Raw genomic sequence first — 13,896 nt, forward strand, 5'->3', positions numbered from 1 at the left:
ACTGATGTGGGTAGGCGAGGACCCTGCTTAATAGACCGAGTGGTATCAAATGTCACGACCCCACTTCTTCACCATAAAGCTGAAACAGTTGAAGTTAGACTTCAGGTGTATACCTTGTTGTACTGTGCTAATGAAAGTCTATGCCATTGCAATGGGCCTGCACAGGTCAAAGTCCACGCACCCCTTATGCCTGTGCCTAGGCAAAGGAGCCGTTTCTTCCCTGAGCTCCTGGCTTGGGGAGCTAGCAGATTATATTTTTCCCATGTTTGTTAATTTGTTCCGTCTCCAAGGCCAGGAGAAAGGCTCAGGATGCTCAGAAGGTCCTACTTCCAGCCCAGGGAATGTGGCTATCACTAAAGCCAACTCGGAACCTGGTGCAGAGCAGTGAGGGGTCAGGTAAATGCGAGAGAGGTTTTTCTCAAAGGGGTGTTTTTTGATCCACGTGGCAGGTTAGACGAATGTACTTATCTTTTGCTGAATGAGCACTGTTTTTTGCTGATTCTGGAGGTGTGAGCAGACTTTCTGCTGCTTGGTCACTCTAGATATGGAAAATGTGTCCCAAACACCACTGTTTACCTCACCACTGGCACCAGCTGATCCCGGCCTGCAAGGTGGCAGTTCCTGCCAGGTCAGGTCTGGCAACTCCTTGCTGCTTCTGAACTGTCTCTCTCTCCCTCTGCCACTCAGTCTAATTCCTCAAGTTTTCTTTTGATGTTCAGGGCTCCTAAATTGTCATATACAATTGGCCGACTTGTTTTTTGGGTCTTTGCTCTAAGAGGGACCACAGGAAGTGCCTGACTACTCCGTCATCTTGGCCCTGCCTCTCTCATTTGATTTCTGGACTGCTGCTTCCATGGGTGTTGATTGTGGATCCAAGTAAAACGAAATCCTTGACAACTTCAGTCTTTTCTCTGTTTATCATGATGTTACTTATTGGTCCAATAGTGAGGATTTTTGTTTTCTTTATGTTGAGGTGTAATCTATACTGGAGGCTGTGGTCTTTGGTCTTCATCAGTAAGTGGTTCAAGTCCTCTTCACTTTCAGCAAGCAAGGTTGTGTTATCTGCATATTGCAGGTTGTTAACGAGTCTTCCTCTAATCCTGATGCTGTGTTCTTCACATAGTCCAGCTTCTAGGATTACATGCTCAGCATACAGTCTGAATAAATATGGTGAAAAGATATATCCCTGATGCACACCTTTCCTGATTTTAAACCATGCAGTATCCCCCTGTTCTGTTCAAACGACTGCCTCCTGATCTATATACAGGTTCCTCCTGGGCATAATTAAGTTTCTGGACTTCCCATTCTTGGCAATGTTATCTGTAATTTGTCATGATCCACACAGTTGGATGCTTTTGCATAGGCAATAAAACACACGTGAACATCTTTCTGGTATTACAATCTTTGCACTTACAAGCTGAATGACACAGGGCAAGTTAATTGATGTGTCTGTGCCTCATTTCTCTGCCTGTAAAATGGGGATGATAATAGGACCTACATCCTAGGGTTGCTGTGAGGATTAAATGAGTTAATCCAGGTACCAGATGGGCTGCATTATTAACTGGTGTTCACCAGAAAGCCAGTAGATAATTAAAGGGGTGATTGTGAACCTGGCATCATACCATTTGCATCCTTTTTTCTAGACCTATTCGTACTTGCAATAACTTGTTCCAGACCTGTTTATCTTATCCATTGGACCACCAACTCCACAAATGAAAGTAAGGATCTCTTTTACTCAACACCTTTATTATTTATCTATTGCTGCATAACAAATTACCAAAAACGTAGCATCTTAACACACATTTATTATCTCACAGTTTGTGTGGTTCAGGAATCTGGGAGCAGCGACTCTCACAAGACTCCCATCAAGGTATTGGCCCAGTGCTTATCTGGGTTCTCTGCTTCGAGCTCTGCCACACTGCAATCAGTGGACTCTGAAGCCAGACAGCATGAGTTTGAATTCTGGCCCTGCGCTTACAAGCTGAAGGACCTTGGGCAAGTTAATTGATGTATCTGTGCTTCATTTCTCCACCTGTAAATCGAGATAATGATAGGACCTAATTCCTAGGGTTGCCATGAAGATTAAATGAGTTAATCAAGGCATCAGCTGGGCTGCATTCTTAACTGGAGGCTCTACTGAAGAAGAATCCATTTCCACATTCTCTCAGATTGTTGGCAGAATTGATTTCCTTATGGTTATAGGACTGAGAGCTTTAGCTTTTATTTGCTTGCTTAGTTTTGTTGACTGGAAGCTGGAGGCTTCAGTCAGCTCCTAAATGCTTTCCACAGTTCCTTGCCATGTGGCCCCCTCCACAGGCAGTTTGCAACAAGGCAGCTTGCTTCCTCAAGGCCAGCAGGAGAGTGAGAGCTAGTCATCTGGCAAGATAGAGTCTTATATAATGTAATGTAATCATGAGAGTGACATCCTGTTACCTTTGTTATATAATCACAAGAGCGATAGCCCATCACTTTTGCCATATTCTGTTGGTCAGAAGCAATTCACAGGTCCTGCCCACACTCTAGGGAAGGAGATAACACAATGGTGGGAATACCAGGAGGTGGAGATCATGTGGGATCAACTTATCATGGGGGTCACATTAGAGTCAATTCACCACACCACTGTATTCTCAAGGCCTGAAACTTAGCAAATATTATTTTTTAAACAGAAACTTATACCAACCTCTTACTCTGTGCCAGGCACTGCTCTAAGCACTTTGATAACATTGATTTATTTAATTCTTCCAGTAACCCTAGGAGGTAGGTCCTGTTATTATCCCCATTTTACAGGTGGAGAAATGAGGCATAGATATGTCAGTTAACTGTTCTAAGGTCATTCACTTGTAAGAGCAGAACCAGGATTCAAACTCATGCTGTGTGGCTTCAGAGTCTGTGTTCTCATCTATTATGTTAAGTAGCCAAAAACAACTTAAAGGAATAAATCAATACTGTTGGGGGGCATGGGAAATTACCCACAAGCTCTGAGAACCCAAGTAAGTTTTAAGACCACACATCTGTAGTTCAATTTTGATGCTAAGCCAGCTGGCACTGCCAGGGACTTTTATTGCTGCAGTGTGCCTGTCTTCCATCAACATTAAGTAACATAGGCCAAGTGGAGATGTGGAGCCTGGAACAAAAACTGTTAAGGAACATCTTCCTGTGCCTGAGATTTCTTGGTGCTGACATTCTGTTTTTATCTTTTCCTTATTTAAACAGACACCAGTAAAACCAAACCAAATCCATTGCTGTCAAGTCAATTCCGACTCATAATGACACTATAGGACAGAGTAGAACTGCTCCATAGTTTCCAAGGAGCACCTGGTAGATTCAAACTGGCAAACTTTTCGGTTAGCAGCCGTAGCACTTAACCACTACACCATCAGGGTTTCCATTTAAACAGATACTACCTGGAAAATATAAAGCAAATTTTATCTCTTACAGATTCATAAGAAGGAATAGGTTAGGAGATACCACCAACAAAAATAACTTGTGATCGATCCCATTCATACTAAGTTGAGAAGCATAAGAGATACAGTGCACAATAGGTGTGAACATATAGCATTTCCAGTGGCTCTGAGAAACCATATTATGGACGGTCATCCAGCCAGGCATTGAGGAGTGGCTGAACAACAGACAGAGGGGTGAAGAGGAAAGTTTAGGAAAAACATGTCGCAATTCTGATTGCAGTTTAGGTCAGATGTGATTCTAGGCAAAGTTTCCAAATAATTTCCCCTGGAGACAGCATCACTAGGGGGCTGCTTGGATCAGAAAAATCCAGTCAGGTGACCTTCAGAGGGTGAGCCTTAAATATTTGACCCCTGACTCGATGGCAATGGTTTTTTTTTTTTTTTTTAACTCGCAGTGGTAGTTAAAGCCATCTAGCTTTAAGAGAAGAAAATGCTTTGGAAACATCTATTATGGTGGCTGAGGTTTTAAATGAGTGTATTATTTTTATACCGTTACCTCCAGAAAATCCTTGTTATATTGCAATAAACATCCGGCTTCTAATCTTGCTTCTGCTTCTTAACCCACTTGTTCTGTTTTAAGTAAACCCCTTCACTTTGGGGAAATTTTGTTTTCTTATCTACGGATTAAGGAGATGACTCAGACAATCTCTAGCCAACATCACTGGAGGAGAATTTAAAGTTCACACCTCCACACCATAGAACTCTACGTCAATTTGGAGTCCTGAGACTGTGTATCTCTGTAATTATTGCACACCAACACTCTGTTAACCACTTTCTCTCTGGTTCGCTCCATTCTGTTATTTATGGACTGTAGAAATGTAAGCAGTTAACTCGCTCAGCTGGGATGGAGGTTCCAGTCCACCCAGGGGTACCTCAGAAAAAAGGCCTGACAATCTACTTCCAAAAAATCAGCCATGGAAAACCTTATGGAGCACAGCCCTACTCTGACACACATGGTGTCACCATGAGTCAAATCGAGTCTACGGCAACTGGTTCTTCTGGCTTATAGATTACAAGCATTTTTGGAGGACTGTACTTCTATTCAGTTTTGTATCTTGCCCCATCATCTGGCACACTGTAGATGCTCAAGGATCCTCCGACAGCTTTCCAGCTTTCCCTCTGAAGAATTGCATGTGCCTGGAGAGGTTGTGGAAAACACAGAGTAAAAAAAAAAAAAAAAAAAAGGTGTCCTATAACAGGGTGTATTCATTATTTCACAAGATTTCAAAACACATCCTGCGCTACAGAAAATTTAGAGTGTGGGAGGGGTGGTGAGCTGTTAAGTCAGGATAATCTCCCAGGAGAATGAAGTACTCATGTCCTAGGAAACTGTCCGAGGGAATGTCAGCAACGTACTCCCTCCCCTGCCCATTTGTTTGCAGGCTCTTGGAAACAGTCATCTCACGAATGTGCAGGCCTTGCCTTGAACCCAGCCAGGCTCTCCGGGAGCTTTTAGAAGTTCAGTGGACTAGTCAAGGACAGCATTACATTCAGGACAATGAAGGGAGTACTCCTCTGGCGTGGCCTCGCTCAGACCAGCCCACTGTTTACAAAAGCTGGGTGAATCATTATTGGTTGTACTGGGCAAGAAAGTAGGGACAGACTGCCACGTATCTGACACAACTGCCCGGAAAACAAGTAGGCTCTTTTAGTGAAGTAACAGATCTCCTTTTCCGAAATTAAAAATGTGTTTTCCTAATTATAAAACAACTTTCATTTGAGCAGATTTGAAAAATAACCAAAGAAGCAGCCAAAAGAATACAAAAATTACTATAATCCCATTGTCCCTGAAATACAAAATATAAAACCTACTGTTGCATATCCTTCTAAATGTTTGAATTTTTTCACAAGGTTGGCCCATTCAAAGTATCTCTGCTGAAATCCCAGCGGGGGTCTATATTTTTCACAGAGGACTATTCCGTTTCCCTTCTTTCCTTTTCCTCTCTCATTCGTTTATTCACCTAATATTTATTGAATGGCTACTCTGTGCTAGGCCCTTTCTCTTTTAATTTTCTTTCCAACTCTGGAAATTGTATTATTATCTCAATTTTGTAGGTAATGAAATTGAAGTGTGGGGAATTTAGGTAATTTTTTCCAATCTCACAGCTTCTCTTTCTCCTCTCCCTAAGAGACACAATCTGTCTCCCTCCCTACTAGATATTTATCTTTTTTTTAAACCAAGCTGGAATCATAAAATACTACTAAAAATACATGCTCTTTGGTAAATATTCCCTTATTCATGCTTGAAATTCCACAGCTTAATACCAAATACTTACTTCCTAAATTCTCTACCCAAGTACAAATTCCTTGTTTGTTTTGTTTTGCTTTTTTTTTTTAGGAAGCAACAGGAGTTGGAAAAGGTGATAGTGTTGCCAGTGGGAGAACATAAGGAGCTTATAAATGCCCCATCACCCAGGCTGAGCCATGAGGGGCAGCCTCTTGTGAGGAGTGAGGCTCTTCTCACCTCCCACCTCTTTCTCAAATACTATTGGCTTGATTTTTGCCAAAGTCCCACTTTTATTCTCTTCCTCCTCTGAGCTTTGAAATCCTGATTTGTGCATTTACTCTGGCACTTATGGCCCTCTGCCTTGAGCAGATACCATCTCGTCCATCTCAATGATTGTACTATAAATTTCTTGATGATACAGACTCTATCATTTGATTCCCCATGGTGCTTATCACAAGATCTAGCACAGGATGACCCAATAAACACATTTTGAACAAACATCTATTTGTTCTTGATTGAATGCTGAACACATGGCAGTTTGCTCTTAAGGGGATAGTTCAACCCCAGGGACATCCATATAGACATAAATCCCCACTCTAAGCAAGTTCCTGTGCTCCTCATCTAAACCTTACCGTTTTCTACTGGCAAGTTGCAAACTAGAGGAAAACACTTCCCTGTTATCATCATAGGAGCCCTGGTGGCACTGTGGTTAAAGTGCCCAGCTGCTAACCACAAGGTGGGCAGTTAGAATCCACCAGGGCTTTGCAAGAGAAAAGACTTGGTGATCTGCTCCTGTAAAGATAAAAAAAAAAAGAAGCCCAAACTCATTACTGTTGGGTCGATTCCAACTCATAGTGATCCTGTAGGACAGAGCAGAACTGCCCCATAGGGTTTCCAAGGAACAGCTGGTAGATTTGAACTGCCATCCTTTTGGTTAGCAGCTAAGTGCTTAACCACTGCACCACCAGGGTTCCTCTATAAAAATTACAGCCCGGGAAACCTTTTGGGGCTGTTTTACTCTCTGTGCTATAGGCTAGCTATGAGTTGGAGTCGTTTTCGTGGCACACAACAACAATAGCATTATTCCGGTCCCAAAGAGGCACAGCTGCCACCATAAACAGCAGCATTCTGGTGGCATTTACAGCTCGCCAGGTGGTGATGTGGCATTCTGACAGGGTGCCAGAGAGCATGTGACGTGGGGCAGGCGAACGACTCTGTTGACTGTCACACACCCACTCTTCTTCTTCCAGAGCTGTGAGTTCCCTGGGTTAAAGATTTTCTTTTGTGTTTGGACTGGCAATGAAGAACTCCATTAGTTGTATTTTTTTTTTTTTTAATTCATTTCAACCTTACCAAGCAATTGCAGAATACTATTAAGAAGTTCCATATACCCTTCATCCAAATTCTTTTATTATTATTTTTGTCTCCTGAATTCCTTCCTCTCTGCCTCAATCTCACTCTCTCTGTATGAGAGTGTATAGACATATGTTTTTTCTGAACCATTTAAAAATACATTGCAGACATTATATCCCTTCGCCCCTAAATATTACAGTACGTATTTCCTAAGAACAGAGACACTCTTACCTAACCACAGTATAATTATTAAAAAAAAAAAAAATGAACGATACAAGGCTATTATCTAATACAAAATCCATATTCAAATTTTGGTAATTGCTCCAGTAGTGTCCTCTGTAACTACGCTGTTTCTTTTTTCTGCTCTAGGCTCCAGTCCAGGATCTCATGCTACATTTCCTTGTCCCGTGCCTTTAGTTTTCTTTAATCTGGAACAGTTTCTCAACCATTCTTTGTCTTTCTTGACATGGACATTTTTGAAGAGTAAAGCCAGTTAGTGGTAGTTTTACTTATTATTCTTCTTGAATTCTTGAGCATCTTATGGTTTCTCTTGTCACTGGCTGATACCTACAGCATACTGTTAAAAATCATGGGTAGAGTATCTTTACCTTGCTTTCCACCAGTAGCTCTTAAACGAGCATGTGTATAATAAATATTTTGTGAGGACAGGAATAACTCTTCAGTGTAAGAAGCTTCTAGATATTTAGTTGCCAAGGTAAAATTAAAGGTCTATTCTTCTCGCCCCTAAAAAAAAACAAACAAACCCCAAAACCATTGCCATTGAGTTGATTCCTACTCATAGCGGCCCAATAGAACAGAGTAGAACTGCCCCATAGGGTTCCCAAGCAGTGGCTGGTAGACTCGAACTGCAGCCTAGCTCATAACCACTGTGCCACCAGGGCTCCTTCTTGCCCCTAAAAGTAAGCAGAAAAAAAAAAAAAAGGAAAACAAACCAAGCAAAAATAGTAAAAGTCAAAATTTGATTTTATAATAGTTCATTAGAAACACTTGTGCTGGACCCCAGTTCTACTTTTTTTTTTGAAGGACTCTTTTTCTTTTTTTTTAATTTATTTTTGTTGTTGTTGTTGTTAAGAATATACACAGCAAAAAATAACACCAATTCAACAATTTCTCCGTTACAATTCAGTAAAATTAATTACATTCTTTGAGTTGTGCAACCATTCCCACCCTCCTTTTCTGAATTGTTCCTCCCTCATTAACAGAAATAACTCACTGCCCCTCTAAGCTTCCTATCTAAACTTTCATGTTGCTGTTGTCAATGTGATCTAATACAGTTTATCTTTAAAAAAAATTTTTTTTCTTTAAATTTTATTTATTTTGTTGTTGAGAATATACACAGCAAAACACACCACTCGATGGTTTCTACATGTACAATTTAGTGACAGTGATTACATTTGTTGAGTTGGGCGATCATTCTCACCCTCCTCTTCTGGGTTGTTCCTCCCTCATTAATATAAACTCACTGCCCCCTGAGGTTCCTATCTAGTCTTTCAAGTTGTTATTGTCAATTTGATGCCATATAGATAGTTCTTAAAAGAGCATAATGCTCAAAGGAGACCTTTTTTAACTAGTTAAGCTAAACTATTTTTTGGTTTTAAGAAGACTTCGGGGGATATTTTTCATTCAGGGTTTAAAAATTATCTCAGGGAAATAGTTTCAGGGGTTCATTCACCCCCTATGGCTCCAGAAACTCTACAGTCCATGAGAATTTGAAATTCTGTTCTGCATTTTCCCTCTTTTGATTGAGATTCTTCTATGGAGTCTTCCATCAAAATGTTCAGTAATGGTACCCGAGCACCATCTAGTTCTTCTGGTCTCATGGCAAAGGAAGCAGTTGTTCATGGAGGCAATAAGCCATGCATTCTGTATCCTCCTCCTATTCCTGACTCTCTTCTTCCTCTATTGTTTCAGATGAATAGAGACCAATTGCTGTATCTTGGATGGCTTTTGGAAAGCTTTTAAAGGACACTTTATTAATGATTTTGCTCCTTATTCATTTATCCATCTAAGATTTATAGAATGCCTATAATATTCCACACATTATAGTATATTCTTTCTCATTTAATTTTTACTACACTCATAAAGAAGGAAATTGGGGCTTACAGAGGTTAAATGACTTACCCAAAGTTACACAGCTTGTAAGGATAGAACTATGATTTTGAACCTTGGACTCCTGTTTCTAATTTTTTTAAAACTTTATATCATATCTATACCTATATATGTATACATATTTATGTATAGATAGGAAGAAGGACCTGGCAGTCCACTTCTGAAAAGAATTGGTCAGTGAAAAACTTATGAATAGAGCAGAACATTGTCTGATACAGTGCCAGAAAGATGAGCCCCCCAGGTTGGAAGGCACTCAAAAGACGACCGAGGAAAAGCTGCCTCCTCAAAGTAGAGTCGACCTTAATGATATGGATGGAGTCAAGCTTTTGGGAACTTCATTTGCTAATGTGGCACGTCTCAAAATGAGAAGAAACAGCTGTAAACGTCCATTAATAATTGGAATGTGGAGTGCACGAAATATGAATCTAGGAAAACTGGAAATTGTCAGAAATGAAACAAACGCATAAACATCAATATCCTAAGCATCAGTGAACTGAACTGGACTGGTATTGGCCATTCTGAATCAGAAAATCATATGGTCTACTATGCCGAGAATGACAACTTGAAGAGGAATGGCGTTGCATTCATCACCAAAAAGAACATTTCAAGATCTATCCTGAAGTACGACACTGTCAGTGATAGAATAATATCCATACGTCTACAAGGAAGACCAGTTAATACGTCTATTATTTAAATTACGCACCAACCACTAAAGGCCAAAGATGAAGAAACAGAAGATTTTTACCAACTTCTGCAGTCTGAAATTGATCGAACATGCAGTTGGGCTGCATTAATAATTACTGGTGAAGGGAATGTGAAAGTTGGAAACAAAGAAGAGGGATCAGTAGTTGGAAAATATGGCTTTGGTGATAGAAACAATGCTGGAGATCCCATGACAGAATTTTGGAAGACAAATGGTGTCTTCATTGCAAATACCTTTTTTCACCAACATAAACGGCGACTACACATGTGGACCTCACCAGATGGAATACCCAGGAATCAAATCGACTACCTCTGTGGAAAGAGACAATGGAAAAGCTCAATATCATCAGTCAGAACAAGGCCAGGGGCCAGTTGTGGAACAGACCATCAATTGCTCATATGCAAGTTCAAGTTGAAACTGAAGAAAATTAGAACAAGTCCATGAGAGCCAAAGTATGACCTTGAGTATATTCCACCTGAATTTAGAGACCATCTCAAGAATAGATTTGAAACACTGAACACTAGTGACCAAAAACCAGACGAGTTGTGGAATGATATCAAGGACATCATACATGAAGAAAGCAAAAGGTCATTAAAAAGACAGGAAAGAAAAGACCAAAATGGATGTCAGAAGAGACTCTGAAACTTGCTCTTGAATGTCGATTGGCTAAAGTGAAAGGAAGAAATGATGAAGCCCGAGAGTTGAACAGAAGATTTCAAAGGGTGGCTTGAGAGGACACAGTGAAGTATTATAATGACATGTGCAAAGACCTGGAAATAGAAAACCAAAAGGGAAAAACACACTAGGCATTTCTCAAGCTGAAAGAACTGAAGAAAAAATTCAAGCCTCGAGTTGCAATACTGAAGGATTCTACAGAGAAAATATTAAATGACAGAGGAAGCATCAAAAGAAGATGGAAGGAATACGTAGAGTTGAACTAGCAAAAAGCATTGGTTGACGTTCAACTATTTCAGGAGGTAGCATATGATCAGGAACTGGTGGTACTGAAGAAAGAAATTCAAGCTGCACTGAAGGCATTGCTGAAAAACAAGGCTCCAGGAACTGACGGAATACCAATTGAGATGTTTCAACAAATGGATGCAGTGCTGGAAGTATTTACTCGTCTGTGCTAAGAATTTTGGAAGACAGCTACCTAGCCAACCGACTGGAAGAGATCCATTTTTATGCCTATTCTCAAGAAAGGTGATCCAACAGAATGTGGAAATTATCGAACAATATTATTAATATCACATGCAAGTAAAATTTTGTTGAAGATTTCTCAAAACCAGCTGTAGCAGTATATCAACAGGGAACTTCGAGAAATTCAAGCAGGATTCAGAAGAGGCTGTGGATCCAGGGATATCATTGCTGAGGTCAGATAGATCCTGGGTGAAAGCAGAGAATACCAGGAAGATGTTTACCTGTGTTTTATTGACTACGCAAAGGCATTTGACTGCGTGGATCATAACAAATTATGGATAACATTGCAAAGAATGAGAATTCCAGAACACCAAATTGTGCTCATGAGCTGTATGTACATAGACCAAGAGGCCATCGTTTGAACAGAACAAGGAGATACTGCATGGTTTACACTCAGGAAAGGTGTACATCAAGGTGTATCCTTGCACCATACTTATTCAGTCTGCATGCTGAGCAAATAATCCTGGAAGCTGGACTCTATGAAGAAGAACGGGGCATCAGGATTAGAGGAAGACTCGTTAACAACCTTTGATATGCATATGACACATTGCTTGCTGAGAGGAAGAGGACTTGAGGCACTTTCTGATGAAGATCAAAGACCACAGCCTCCAGTATAGGTTACACTTCAATATAAAGAAAACAAAAATCCTCACAAGTGGACCAATAAGCAACATCATGATAAACAGAGAAAAGATTGAAGCTGTCAAGGATTTCTTTTTACTTGGATCCACAATCAACACCCATGGGCAGCAGTCAAGAAACAGAAAGACGCATTGCATTGGGCAACTCTGCTGCAAAAGACCTTTTTAAAGTGTTCAAAAGCAATTTTTTTTTTTTTTTAAAAGCAAAGATGTCACCTTGAAGACTAGGGTGTGCCTGATCCAATCCATGGTGTTTTCAATCATCTCATATCCTGGAGGATGAATAAGGAACTCAGAAGAATTGATGCCTTTGAATTGTGGTGTTGGAGAATATCAAGTACACCATGGGTGGTCAAAAGAACGAACCAGTCTGTCCTGGAAGAAGTATGACCAGAATGCTCTTAGAAGCCAAGATGACAAGACTTCATCTCACAAACTTTGTACATGTTATCAGGAAGGATCAATCGCTGGTGAAGGACATCATGCTTGGTAAAGTAGAGGGTCAGTGAAAATGAAGACCATCAACGACATGGACTGACACAGTGGCTGCAACAATGGGCTTAAGCATAACAGCATGTATGTGGATGGCACAGGACTGGGCAGTGTTTCTTTTTGTTGTACTTGGTGTCACTATGAGTCAGAATTGACTTGAGGCCACCTAACAACAACAACTATATATATATGTTTTTTTTTACTCAGGGAGTACAAGTGTAGAAGAGTAACAGTATATTTTTAGAAAGCAACTGTCTTAAACTCTCTTCCTTGTTTGTATTATTAAAGTTTACAATTCTATATTCAGCCATATATATATATATATAAAACCCACTGCTGTCGAGTCGATTCCGACTCATAGCGACCATATAGGACAGGGTAGAACTGCCTAATAGAATTTCCAAGGAGCGCCTGGCGGATTCGAACTGCCGACCTCTTGGTTAGCAGCGGTAGCACTTACCACTATGCCACCAGGGTTTCCATATATATATATAAAATCATTGTGGGCAGGCTTCTAGGTCTTTTTGAGTGGGACCTGGTGAACCTTAATAGGAGTGATTTTGGGTTTCTCAGGTTCAAGAAAGATTTGAGAGAAGTGTTCCTTATGGTATCTGGAATTCAAACAGCCAAAGGCATTGCAGATGATGATAAAGCATACTAAGGTATGCAGGACCTAGAACTGTGCCTGACAGAGTAAGCACTCAATAATAATACCTAAAATTCAGTGTTTACTCAGCTGTATGTATTTTACTAATATTGATTTAATCCTTACAACTGTAACTGTATTCTTATTACTGTCTGTATTTGATAGGTGAGAAAACTGATGCACAGGAGTTAATTAACTTGCCCCAGATCACAAGCTAAAGAAGCTGGAATTCTGTCCTCGTACCCCACGCTCCATCTCCTAAATGAGTGAATGAAGTTCTGGGATCGTGGAAGATGGAGAATATTCAATCTCCTAAATGTAAGCCTACCAGTGTAAATTTTTCTGTTGTTACTTGAAGGCGTGGGTGATTTTGCAATAGATAAATGAAACGAAAAGGCCCTTGCAGTCAAGAAGAAAAGCACCTTAATCCCTGACCTTTTTTTTAAACAATTGCTACTATGTAAAATCTAGGTGTTTTTGGTATTCCATTATATAGGCCTTCTCGCAAAAACCATGCCAAGGAAAGTGTAGTGCAACTTTAAATGTAAACACAGCTTCTAAAGGCACAGTGCTGAACATATAATCTGCGTGTCCACACCCACACAAGACTATGTAACAGGAAGGGATACAACAGACAACTCTAAACGGCGCTCCGGCATTCTTGGAGGTCGTCCGGTTCAAACAGCATTTTCGTGCAGAGTACTGAAGCCCAGGGAGGTTAAGCCACAGTCACACAAAGCGGACCCTGGGTTCAACATCACTGGGCCACTTTTCAGTGCCTCAGGCTACCTAACGCCTTTGCTTGCGTTTCCTCTCTCTCCCTGCTTATTTGTGCAAAAGTAAACGGGCCGGCCTTCATCCCTTTGGGACCTAAAATACCACTCAACAGAAAGACGGAGAGAGTCCCGCCAGGCAGGTGACAAAATCGGGGAGAAACAACTAGCCTAAGGTCAGAGGGCGCGCCAGGCCCGCCCGGGAGCACTCTCTGCAGGGAAAAAGGCTGCTCTGTCCCAATCGCGGGGGCGGTCGGAAATCCGCCA

The sequence above is a fragment of the Elephas maximus genome, chromosome 3 (assembly GCF_024166365.1).
Source record: "Elephas maximus indicus isolate mEleMax1 chromosome 3, mEleMax1 primary haplotype, whole genome shotgun sequence".
NCBI lineage: Eukaryota > Metazoa > Chordata > Mammalia > Proboscidea > Elephantidae > Elephas > Elephas maximus.